Source organism: Sitophilus oryzae, unplaced genomic scaffold, assembly GCF_002938485.1.
Source record: "Sitophilus oryzae breed Bouriz unplaced genomic scaffold, Soryzae_2.0 scaffold_1586_pilon_pilon, whole genome shotgun sequence".
Lineage (NCBI taxonomy): Eukaryota > Metazoa > Arthropoda > Insecta > Coleoptera > Curculionidae > Sitophilus > Sitophilus oryzae.
This window is the reverse complement of record NW_022146265.1, coordinates 16,305-29,901: the sequence shown is the minus strand read 5'-3', so window position 1 is coordinate 29,901 and position 13,597 is coordinate 16,305. Positions and strand designations below refer to the sequence as shown.

At 30.8% G+C, this 13,597-nt stretch overlaps 1 protein-coding gene across 5 annotated transcripts in view; it reads right to left on the bottom strand.

Annotated features, from left to right (window-relative positions):
- LOC115879692 (tropomyosin-2) overlaps positions 1–10,441 on the bottom strand; it is an 88,474-nt gene extending 78,033 nt beyond the window's left edge. For all 5 annotated transcript variants that reach the window (XM_030896641.1, XM_030896640.1, XM_030896637.1 and 2 more), the window contains exon 1: positions 10,319–10,441. The gene's annotated coding sequence lies outside the window, so the exon portion shown is untranslated. The remainder of the gene's footprint in view (positions 1–10,318) is intronic.
- Between the last annotated feature and the right edge of the window lie 3,156 nt (positions 10,442–13,597).

Below are 13,597 nucleotides of genomic sequence, written 5' to 3'. Positions count from 1 at the left end.
ACAGAGTGTCCCAAATAAGTAAAAAATATTATAGTTGTATTTTTTTAAATGGAACACCCTATATATTATTCTATTTTTGGATTCTACCATTAAAATAAAGGTAAATTTGATTAAGGTTTATCTCACTTAAACATTACCGTTTTTGAAATATTTTCAATTTTATGAAATTGCAGTAAAAATTTTAAGGCTTTATTTCTCCCAGAGTATCAAAGTTTTTAATATTAAATATTTACTGAAGATTATTTATTGATAAGATATTGTGTTGCAATAATAAAAATTTTACTACCTTATACAGAGTGTCCAAAAATTTATATTAAATAATTACTAGCTTTAAACGGCAATAACTTGTTTAATTTAAATGAAACACCCTATATATTTTACGTGAATCAGATGCACAATGTAATTGTCTATCAAATTGTATTATACCATTATTTACCCATCTCTTCAAGTTTTCGTAGAAAATGCATTTTCTTATAATTTAGACCTCATTTATCACTATACCCATGGAATATTGACATTTCAGATTTTTTTATAGCACCATAGTATGTAGAAAATGTACAGGTGGAAAATATTGCAAGCCCTTTGGCATAAAAAAAACTATATAAATCGTTGTAAAAGAGTATACCAGTTAAATATACCACCATTATTTCCTACCAAAAACACCAAAACTTAAATTGTTTTAATTAATAAATTATTCTAAATAAATGTGGATTTGGCTCAGAAATCAATATAATAATAAGTTATGAAAATGAATGTGTCTGTTTTTATAAATAAGCATTCGTCAATAAATGAAATAAAATTTATAAGATGTTACTTTTTACCACAATGTCTAATACACACACAAAATTCAGTTTTTTAGTATTTGGAGCAATTATTACTACAACGTAAACAGTCAATTAATGTAGTTTAAATACTGGGATCATATTAATTGGTCCTCTGTAACAAAAAATATTTAAACAGTTTTTTAATTTTTTTTTAATTAAATAAGCGAACTATATCGACAATATTAGTATCTGTACCCTTTGAAAATTTGTTACATCTTTAAAAATAAGCTAAAATGTCAATATTCCATGGGTATAGTGATAAATGAAGTCTAAATTATAAGAAAATGCATTTTCTACGAAAACTTGAGGAGATGGGTAAAAAATGGAACAATACAATTTGATAGACAATTACATTGTGCATCTGATTCACGTAAAATATATAGGATGTTCCATTTAAATTAAACAAGTTGTTGCAGTTTAAAGCTAGTAATTATTTAATATAAATTTTTGGACACTCTGTATAAGGTAGTAAAATTTTTATTATTGAAACACAATATCTGATCAATAAATAATCTTCAGTAAATATTTAGTATTAAAAACTTTGATACCCTTGGAGAAATAAAGCCTTAAAATTTTTACTGCAATTTCATAAAATTGAAAATATTTCAAAAACGGTAATGTTTAAGTGAGATAAACCTTAATCAAATTTACCTTTATTTTAATGGTAGAATCCAAAAATAGAATAATATATAGGGTGTTCCATTTAAAAAAATACAACTATAATATTTTTTACACATTTGGGACACTCTGTATCTTGTAAAAATATTTTTAAATTGTAGCTCTAATAGTCCTTCAACGAACCCAAAACGTACAATTTGTAAAAATCTAATCGTTTAGTTACAATACTCCGTGTCGTATGTGGTGAACAACCCTGTATAATTCAAATCGGAATATTGGTTCTTAAAATATCTTAAAAAAGTGTTTATTTCTTTAAAGTTTGATGCCTTCTAACGGACAAACGATGTACTTTTGTTTACAGTATGTCCCCGGATTGTCTTTACAAGAGAATATTATTTTTTATTATTGACATTTTGAGAAAAATGCATTCTTCATAAAAAAATTTTGCTTGTTCTAAAATGGTTTAATCCTGTTTATATTTTTCCAAGTCTCCATAACGTTTAAGCAGGGACTTAACGTTTAAGCAGGGACATTTAAGTCCATATGGGCAAGTTCGTGCGGCGCATGACGGGGCCAAAGCCCTAAAGGCGCCTCGCGCCTGCGGTCACTGACTTTAAAAAATAATAAAACCATTTTTTGGAACTTATCAACAAATTAACATAAAATTTAAGTAGTACTTTTATCTATGAACGCCAGTGGTGAAAATATATTATCCACCAATGTAGAGCGGCGCGGCTGGTCATTGAAAATTTTGGCTTAATATTATAATATTGGAGAAAGGCGCCTACCCTTATTTCGCACGACGGCGCCGAAAATACTTGGCGCGTCCCTGCGTTTAAGAGAAAATTAAAAAAAAAAACATGAAAATATGGTTGATTTTTCTAAGAATCCTAAGGCATTTCTATGAAGAAGAAATGAAGTCCTAAGAATCAAAAGGCATTTCTATGTTAATATCATTCCGATTTTATTCTTTGATATATTTTGGATAGATTGTTATTGATAGAATTTTAATTAACGTCATTTTTTTGCTGTTTTAAAATGTTAAAGAAGCACAAAATTTATTTAGTTTAATGCTACGGAAAGGGTGATAATAGTTATAGGAAAATGTGATGGTTTTAGGAAAAAATTCAACCATATTTTCATGTTTTTTTGAAATTTTCTCTAAAACGATATGTATATTTGGAATAGTATAAACGAGATTAGCCATTTTAGAACTACCAAAAATTTTTATGAAGAATATATACTTTTCCCCTAAATGTCAATAATAAAAAAGTTTTTCTTCTTGTAAAGACAAGCCGGGGACATACTGTAGAGTAACAAAATATTAGTTATTTTTATTCCAAAAATATGTAGTAGTTCTATGTCTAGTGTTCTATGGTATAATAAAAACACTAAAACACCACAATACACCAAAACACTTTTACTTTTACACTGGACGCGCGTTTCGCTAACCATGTTAGCATCATCAGCAGATGATTATAAACTGAAACAGTTTATAATCATCTGCTGATGATGCTGTCATGATGCTAATCATTTAAAACTGAAACAGTTTATAATCATCTGCTGATGATGCTAACATGGTTGGCGAAACGCGCGTCCAGTGTAAAAGTAAAAGTGTTTTGGTGTATTGTGGTGTTTTAGTGCTTTTATTTTGCTGTGTAACACCAAAGGTTCCAACCCTCAACTGTAATGTTCTATGGTATACTGGGATACCCTGTATTACAGTTTAATTATAATCAAAGAATATACCAAGATTATAATGTATTAGGCTGTTTTTAAGAAACATATTTGCAAAAACCTTTCTTTGTCTTGAAAGTGTGAAAAAATATACTTTATAAAAACTAATAAATTTGTTTTGCATTGCTTCAAAAGATGAGTAACTTCTTTACAACACAATAAATATTTTGTACTGTTATATTGCACAACGATTTCATTGTAAAGCTTTGTGTATAGTCTGGCATATGTGTCATTCCTCTCGAAAGTCATTTCAAAAGCATGTCTCGTTCAAATTTATCAAGTCAAAAATTTAAATTCGCGAATAATCGGTCATATTTGGTATGTGCGATTACGCATCTTCAATACATTTTATTCGTTGACGTCATATAAATAAACAAATTAAATGCACATAGTACTATCTTTGGTACTATTGTGGATACTAAGTAACTTGATGGGAAATGGGGATAGTCAGATATAATGGGTATGTCATAATAAGATATATTTTTTATATCAACATAGGTCCGATTCTGCTTTATTTCGTAGCTACAGGGTGTGAAAGTATTAATTTTTTTTTCGATTTATTATATTTTTCTTCCAAGTGATTTTAGCAATTCGATTTAAATTTTCAGAGGAAAATTTATTATAAGTGCGTCATATTTTAGTGCTTCTTTTTAGTAAAATTGTGTAAACAATTAAATGTTGGTTAAAAGTTAAAAAGTTGTCTCGGTCCTGGTTGTTATTATTTTCTAAAAGTTTATGTTAAAACTTTTAAAAAATAGGTCTTTCGTAATTATCTTAAATACTATTATTTTTTGGTGAATTTGCTGTAGGTAGCACTGTTATGCCAGTGTTATAAATTTTAACAAAATTTAATAATAAATTAGATTAAATCAATAATTTATTAATTTTATTTTTATTTTATAAATTGTGATTAATACAATTATATTTATCTCACATCGAGGAGATCGAAATGGACAAAATATCAAGATACAACTTTTAATCGGCATTAAATGGCCTACACAGTTTTGTAATAAGAGGAAAAATCCAGTGGCGCACATGTTTTTTTTTAGAAAAATATTCCAATGATAACCCACATTATGCACGTCCCTGGTAAAACTGTCGAGTCTTTTTTAGCATTAAAATATGTTGCACTTATAGTAAATATATTATAGTAAATATAATCAAAATTTGATTCGAAATCACATGGAAGAAAATCATAATAAATCGAAAAAAAATGAAGACTAACCCCCTGTAGCTACGAAACACAGCAGAATCGGACCTATGTAGATATGAAAAATAAATCTTATTTTTACACGAGGAATCTCCCCACTAGAGATGGCACATGTTTTTTGGAACACCCTGTATAAGAGAGTGTCCATTTATTACGTGAGGGTATCAAGGGGGAGGGGGGAGGTTGTCAAGTTGTATCTATCCAAAAAAATCCTTATGGGTTTTTCGCCACTGCACTGCAAGAAAAATCTACAAAATAAAATAGTTATTTTTTGTAAACACTTCTGCGTTAAACCAAAACGGACGCTGCTTGTCAGAAGTTGTGTTTACAGTAATAAAAATTTGCCTAACAAAGAAAAAAATGCTTAACGTTTCGGAAAGTTTTCTCTTTCCGTCGTCGGAAGCAAAAAAATATAAAGAATCAAGAAAAAAAAAACTATTTAAAATATTTAAATTGAACTATTCGACAACACTTTACTTTTTAAAACAGATACGTCTACAAGAAATCGTTGACGTTCTGTTAAAATGACATTATATTAAGTTAAACTTCAAAATTAACAATTACTACCTGATAATTACTTAATAAGGTAAAACCAAAAAGCCCAAATTTCTGTATGATTATTTTTAAATTTTACGTATGTTATGTTTATTTATGTAATGTTCTTTAAAATCAAAGAAGCGATTGCCATACATTACTAACATCTACAGATGCATGAGCAATACATTTATTTTTATTAGATTGAATTAAAAAAACCTCTTTTATTTTTCTTTTAGAGGCTATCGCTTCTTTCATTATAATTTTGGCGTTATTAAAATTTATTCTGTGCCCTGTGTCCCATGAATGCTGACAAATCTTAGATTTGTGAAAATCTCCCTTTCTTAAATAATCTTTATGTTCTTTAATTCTAACATTTAATTGTCTAGATGTTTCACCAATGTAAAAATTATCGCATTCACAGGGTATTTGGTATATTACATTTTTTGTTTGTTGTTCTGTATTCACTGGTTTAGTATGTGATAAAATTGATCTAAGTGTATTTTGTGTTTTGAAAGATGTTTGTATGTTATATTGTTTTCCTATCCTTCTTATTTTTTCCGAAACGCCTCGTATGTATGGAATTGTAAGTTGTATATATTGTGTATTGTTATCTTTGTGCCTATGATTTGGGGTTTGTATTTCGTTTAATGTTTTGTCAATAAAATATGGTAGATAGTCGTTTTTTATTAATGTATTTTTTATGTGGTTTATATCTTTGTTTAGTGAAATGTCATCTGTACATATTATTTTTGCCCTATCATATAAACTTTTTATAACACCCTTTTTTACACTTATACTGTGATTAGATGTGAAATTTAAGTATCTATCTGTGTTTGTGGGTTTTCTGTAAACATCTAAAATTAGTTTATTTTGAAATTTTGACACTAAAACATCAAGAAATGGCAAACGATTACATCTCTCTACTTCTAAAGTAAATTTTATGGTAGGTTCGCGAGAATTTATATATTCCAAAAAAATGTCTATTTCAGAAACGTTATGTTGCCATATTGCAAAAATATCATCAACATAACGCAGCCATATTACAGGCTTTTTTGAAAAACTATTTATTGTATTATTTTCAAAATCTTCCATAAAAATATTACTTAAAAAAGGAGAGAGAGGTGATCCCATTGCCATACCGAAATCTTGTTGAAAAAATTCATTATTTAATTGGAAATAAGTAGTTTTAACACAAAGTGTCAACAATTCCAAAATACTATCTATGTTTAATTTTGTTCTATCTATTAAATGTGTATCTTGTTCTAATCTATCCCTAACTATTTTAAGTGATTTATCTACCGGCACGTTAGTGAAAAGACTAACAACGTCAAAACTAACCATCAAACTGTTACTGTTGTTTTGTTTCATTTATCTAAAGAAGAGAACATTCGATCAAAGTGTACTACCAGTCATGACCTATGCATGCGAAACTTGGACACTTAACACAGATATTATAAGGAAACTGCATCTGTACTGCATATGTATCTTTAAAATTATAATTTTGAGTGAATGTCATATAAATTAATCAATAAAAAAAACATTAATAAAAAACGACTATCCACCATATTTTATTGACAAAACATTAAACGAAATACAAACCCCAAATCATAGACACAATGATAACAATACACAATATATACAACTTACAATTCCATACATACGAGGCGTTTCGGAAAAAAATAAGAAGGATAGGAAAACAATATAACATACGAACATCTTTCAAAGCACAAAATACACTTAGATCCATTTTATCACATACTAAACCAATGAATACAGAACAACAAACAAAAAATGTAATATACAAAATACCATGTGAATGCGATAAATTTTACATTGGCGAAACATCTAGACCCTTAAATGTTCGAATTAAAGAACATAAAGATTATTTAAGAAAGGGAGATTTTCACAAATCTAAGATTTGTCAGCATTCATGGAACACAGGGCACAGAATAAATTTTAATAACGCCAACATTAAGAGGCTTTTTTAATACAATCTAATAAAAATAATTGTATTGCTCATGCATCTGTAGATGTTAGTAATGTATGGCAATCGCTTCTTTGATTTTAAAGAACATAACATAAATAAACATAACATACGTAAAAAATTAAAAATAATCATACAGAAAGTTTGGAGCTTTTTGGTTTTACCTTATTAAGTAATTGTTATCAGATAGCAATTGTTAATTTTGAAGTTTAACTTGATATAATGTCATTTTAACAGAACGTCAACGGTTTTTGTAGACGTATCTGTTTTAAAAAACTAAAGTGTTCTCGAATAGTTGAATTTAAATATTTTAAACAGTTTTTTTTCTTTATTCTTTGTATTTTTTTGCTTCCGACGACGGAAAGAGATAAACTTTCCGAAACGTTAAGCGTTTCTTTGTTCGTTAGGCAAATTTGTATATCTGTAAACCTATCTGCTGACAAGTAGTTTCCGTTTGGACTAACGCAGAAGTGTTCACAAAAAATAACTATTTTATTTTGTGGATTTTCTTGCAGTGGCGAAATAGCCATATAGGATTTTTTTGGAGAAAATTAATTTATTAAAGTTACGACACATTCAAAAATCTATTAAGTGATCTAATTACCAACACGATGGAGTTAATTTCGAAAGTATTGCGAGCTTTTTGTTGTCGCCATTTAGTGTATTTATAGGATGCTAAATATAAAAACGAAGTATTAATAGATCCACGTTTATACCGGCTCTTTTAAGCCTCGTATCAGATTTCTTTCCAAACAACATTATGACATTCGAAAATGAAGAATTTGTTCTGAAAAATGACATAATTTAACAGTTTACAAAAAGACAAATTTTTCAGATGCTAATTTATTTTCAAAAAATTGTTTTTAATTTTTTTCTTTTTAACATTATTTTTGACAAGTTTATGTTTAATTTTTGATATTTTATTAACAACTATTTACGCGACAGTATAGAAAATTAAATTGTATTAGGAAAATATTCTTGTGGGACATAATTTTTCTTTTGCGTAATATGACTTTTTGAGAAACTTCGAAAAATGAAATAAAAAAAATATATTCTTTGAAAGTCCCTCTACATTATACAAGGTATACTCACCCGCACGAAAAACGATATTTGTAGCACCTTAAAATTTTCATGTATTTTAAAGTTTTATATATTGGGTTCTAGTGGACCGATTTTAATGATTTTTTAAGCAATTTATACCTATATTATTTGACTTTTTAGTGTCTTTTTCGAAATTAAAAACGAAAGTCGTCATCTGTCAATTATACAAGTGAAAACAAAATGTTGATATTTTGGTGTAAGTTTGAAATATCATGTGGAGTGCGTTAATACAGCAACGAATTTAGAAATCATTTTATCATCTAGGGTATCTTTTCTCGATAGTTTCTTTTTTTGGTTCATCTCGATAGCTTTACTTTTTTTGGAGATATTCCCTTTTTGAATAAGACACTAACATTTTTTCGTATTTTTTTACATTAAAACCATACCTTTGATTTTGGTCTTAATTAACAGACCTATAAAATAGAATTTATGATTTATGTAATGCTACTGTCTTTAAAAAATTATATTATTATTGTCTGTTAAGCAGTTACTTTAGCAGAGATGGTTTTAAGTCCAAAAGTTGATCTCTACCATGATCAAATAAAGCAGCAATAGCCGATAGTTCAGAACTTAAAATCATCTGTACTAGGGTAAACGCCAATAAACAATAATAATATGACTTTTCAATGACAGTGATATTACATAAACAATAAACACTATTTTATAAGCGTGTTGATGAGAACTCAAAAGCAAAAGCATGCTTTGAATGTTAAAATCGTTACTGTTTTATTCAAAAGCGAATATCTCCAATTATTATAATAAAAATAAAGCTATTGAGATGAATCAAAAAACAAACTATAATATAGTTTTTAAATTCTTTGCTTTGTTAATATACAAAATCAATAATCCACAGGGTGTTTCAAATTTTCACCAAAATATCAACATTTTGTTTTCCCTCGTATAATTGACATATGGGAGCTTTCATTTTTATTTTAGAAAGAGGTACTAAAAAGTCAAATAATTTAGCTACAAATTGCTTAAAAAATTATCAAAATCGGCCAACTAGAACACAATATATTAAACTTTAAAATACATGAAAATTTTAAGGTGCTCGCGTTTTTCGTGCCTGTCGGTGAGTGTATAACGTCCAATATGAACGCATGTACAATTAATTCTGTACAATTTTTTTTGTATTTTTTTCATATTTTATCACCTAGCTTCACTTTTTGCATATCTGGACAAAAAATTTCTAATTTACCGCCATGACATATGCTGCATGTCAAATGTCAAAATTATTTTTTTGTTATTGGACATGCTGAAGTAATACTGCATTATTTTTTTTCAAAATGAATACAATTTTTCCCCCTTTGTTGCGAATTTATGGTACACTCCGTATATTAATTTCGATGCAAAAGTATTTCTTGAGAACATTTTATAGACCAGGAGCCCACATACGATTTAAAAAAATTGTGATATTGTTTTTACTTTTGCAACTACTACTACCGTATTATCGAAAAAAAACGGCGTCAGCGATGGCTATGAAATGAAGATCGTTGTCATTTTATATGTAAATTTATATGGGAAATGTCATCGATCGTCATTTCCCAGCCAACTAGACGCCGTTTTTTTTCGATCATACGGTATAATCGGTTGACTTGAAATGGTATGCAAACCCCTAGCCTTTGTTCCTTTTGTAAACTTTATTTAAATGAATGTTTCAGTAAGTACTGTATGATGAAAAAAAAAACACTGCGTTTAGTTGGCTTGGAAATTAACATCGACGATATTTCCCATTTAATTTTACATATACAATGACAGCGATCATCATGTCATAGTCATCCCTGATGCCGGTTTTTTCGATTATGTATATTAAAATTAAGTGTTGATTAATTTATATTAATTTTAATTAAAAAAATATTTTTAATAAGTAATACGCTTGCGGGATATTTTTGGATGTTTTTAGATGATATTTCAAATCTGAAATTATTTAATGATAGTTTGTGTGAAAGATAATGTGTTTAGGATATATTATAGCTAGATTTAGACAATATAATAATAAAAACCTCTTTAAAACTTGAAGTATTTTGGTTACTTAACAGTTTGTACAGGGTTTAACATAAAATAGTTTTTCTTGTTTTAAACTTTTAAATAACAGCTTTACTTCGTAACTTAATGTTCTTATTAAAACTTACAAATAGATTCAACATTTCTTAAGAATTATCTCTCTTTTACTTAGAGGAAGGACAAATAAAAAGAAAATTTATCCGTCTTATGGCAAAACTGAACTTGTTAGAAATAAAATTATAGATTTTGGTGGATAATTTCCTAGAAAAATAGAAGATTTCTGTAGAAACTTTCTTGACTTACCTCGAAACAAGATAAATAAGATCGACACCGGATCACGCACGCGGTTTCAAAGCGACTAAGGTTGGCTCCAAGCAAAAGGTGCTATCAGCTTACGTCGCTCTCCATACCGGGGTACGGTACCCCCACCGAGTACTGCGGGAGACGCCTCGGTGAAAAAGGAGACGCCGCTCGGCGCTGCTCAAAATGTGCGTCGCGACGTCCCTTGCACGAAAACGAATAAGATCATGGATCTAAATCTCGAAATCGATATTTAAAAAATATGAAAAATATAATATGTAAAACAGGAGAACAGAGCAAAGCAATGGGTTTAAACATTAATATAAAAAAAAACAAAATTTATGATAATATCTGAAATATATGAGTATTATTATTTTCATGATATAGAAGAAATAAGGATAAAAAAGGCCTACGTTGCCCTCTACATGTGTAAAAAATGATAGGAAAAAAGTGAGGACTCCAACCGAGTATGGCTAAGTGGATATACACTGCCATAATGCGACCAATCCTCACATATGGATCCCTAATATGGTGTCCAGCTTTGGAGAAGACAACCAATATTTCCAAGCTCGGAAAGGTACAGAGGAGTGTGAGCCTTACAGGTTACAGGAGTTAAGATCGACGCCCACAGATGCTCTAAACGTGCTCCTCCACCTCCTCCCATTAGATCTTCTTATTAAAGACCTAACCTCTAGTAGTGCAATCAGGCTCAGAGAAACTGGTTGCTGGACGGGGAAACTCTATGGTCACAGAAGTTTTCTTGGAAGATTACCAAAGGATATTATTGCTGGACCATCAGACTATCTGACACCTAGGTAGGGTTCCCAACCGTCCCGGTTTGGACGGGATTAACCAGGAATCAGAAAGTTTGTCCCGGCGAAAGTTTTGCCTTGGCCGGGACCTGGAAACTAAAAAAGTGTATACTACACACATAATATATTTTAATTTCTAATATTTACTGTTTTGTTTCAATTATTTAAAAGCTTAAAAATAATTGTCCCGGAATCGCCGATGCTCAAGTTGGGAACCCTACACCTAGGTTGGAACTTGGCAAGAACTTTCTAGTCAGAATTTCAACCAGAAAGAAGTGGGAGACTTACAAACTACTGAAGGAATTTGATATTGCGCTATTTACTGACGGATCCAAGATGGATTCAGGGGTAGGTTCAAAGGTGTTCTCGAAGGGTCTTGACATCGCAAGATCTTAGCGGCTTCCAGATAGATCAAGCGTTTTCCAGGCATACAGATACCTGCCATTTGGAAGGCCTGCGAATGGTTGAGCGAGGAGACACTTTATGGGCGGAAAACGGCAATAATCACTAACAGCCAAGCAGCCATGTCGGCGCTGAACTCATTTACCATATCCTCCAAAATAGTAAAAAAAATACGACAAGTTATCCTACACGGGAAGTAGGTATGATATAAGCTTGCTTTGGGTTCCAGGTCACAGGAACATCAAAGGGAACGAACGCGCTGATGAACTTGCAAGGCGAAGATTGTGCCTTGAGCTAGATGTATCAGAGGAGTTTTTTACTTCCCTCAGTACCATAAAAAAGACATTTGCCACCATTTTCTGTCTATGATGAACAGTAGATGGAAAACTTTACTGCACCTGCAGGACAGCCAGGAAAACTTGGCCCAAATACGACCTTAAGAAATGCCGCTGAAATCCTATGCCGCTGTCCGGATTTGTATAGGACCCGCAACCGTTTCCTCGGTGGTTACAACTAATGGACCGCCCCCTCCGCCGCTGTCCCTCTCCGTCTCTCTCTCCGCCCTCCGCTCCCCCGCCTTGCTACGCCACTGCTCAGAAATCAGACTGCGTGTTTAATTAGCATTTCTAACTTTGCCGTCTTCTTAGAGGTCTTAAGAAAGACCAAAGTTTACATTCTGAAAAGCGACCGACCCGGCTGAAATGTGATATTGATATTTTCCTCTAGTCAACTAAAAACAGTTTGAAGTTTATTAGTGTCGGAAGATAATTATCAAAGTTCGGATCAGTTGTTTGCAGTTCTTATAATTAGAAATTGATGAGTAGCTATAGTCAAGATTATATTTAGGGTGTAACTTCTTATATTACGAGGTATGACCCTGTTTGAGGAGTAATCGAGGTTAAATATACTAATATATTAGTTTTGTATAAACTAATATGTATGTGTTTTGCTTTTATTATTTATTTCATGGTTCTTGTGGTTTGTTTTTCTGTTACTCGGGAAGAATTTATAAGAGGGCTTTAAAAGCATATTTACTTAAGATAGATTTAAGAATTGTATTATATTTATTTTTTGTCACCGTATTTAGGCGACCATCTGTAAGCTCTGTCGTGTCGTTGTTCAATGCTGATGATGACCAAACCGATGACCAAACAACCAAACCAAACATTTGTTATTGGAATATACTCGCCATGTCGTGAGAACAGTTTTCTTGGTCACTCATCGCGTCCCCACTCTCTGTCGGTAAATATAGCCCGGGTCAAAGGATCACAATAATTATTCGTACACTTGCCAAGTGTACTTGGCCAGCCTTGTCTATACTTGCCGAGCCGCAAAAAATGACTGCGCAAATAATTGTACTGTTATGGAGTATGTCCCGTTTATTTCCGGATCGTAGTGTTTTTCGAGTTAATTGCGGATAATTTAAAACGTTAAAACAATAATAGATTATATAATATCAAATTTACATTAATAACTTCAATATTGGCGAGATACCTAAATCGTTCTCGCAGCAATAAATGGAGTGGACAAATGAAGACTACACGGGAAAAACCAGATATGTCACATTTTCATAGAAATTAAGATAGCGATACAACTTTATAGACAAATGTTAACGTCATTCGAGAAAAAAAGAAAGCAATAATACGCTTAGTCCCAGAGAGACTACAGCTTGATTATTTTGCCGTACAAAGGAAAAACCAGAGTAGTCCACCAGAGATGTACAGATTATGAGATGGACATCCGTGGTTTTTCCCTGTTTTGTTTTTCATTTTGACATTTTTATTTCGGTATTTCAGAATATGGCGATAGTTCACAATATTAGTAATTCAGAATTGATAGTAATATATATTTTTCTAATTATTTAACCGAAAATAATATATTTCTTTAAAAACACTAAATTGAATTTTTCTCGGCTCCAATTAAAATGGACAAAACTGGGCTTTTCCGTGTAGTCTTCAGATGATGTTGTTTTTGGAATTTATGGATTTACACGAAAATGAGCCCTTCGTATGGATGGCCAAACAAAAAGATCATAGAAATCGTATTGCAGTGTATAGTAAAAGAACTT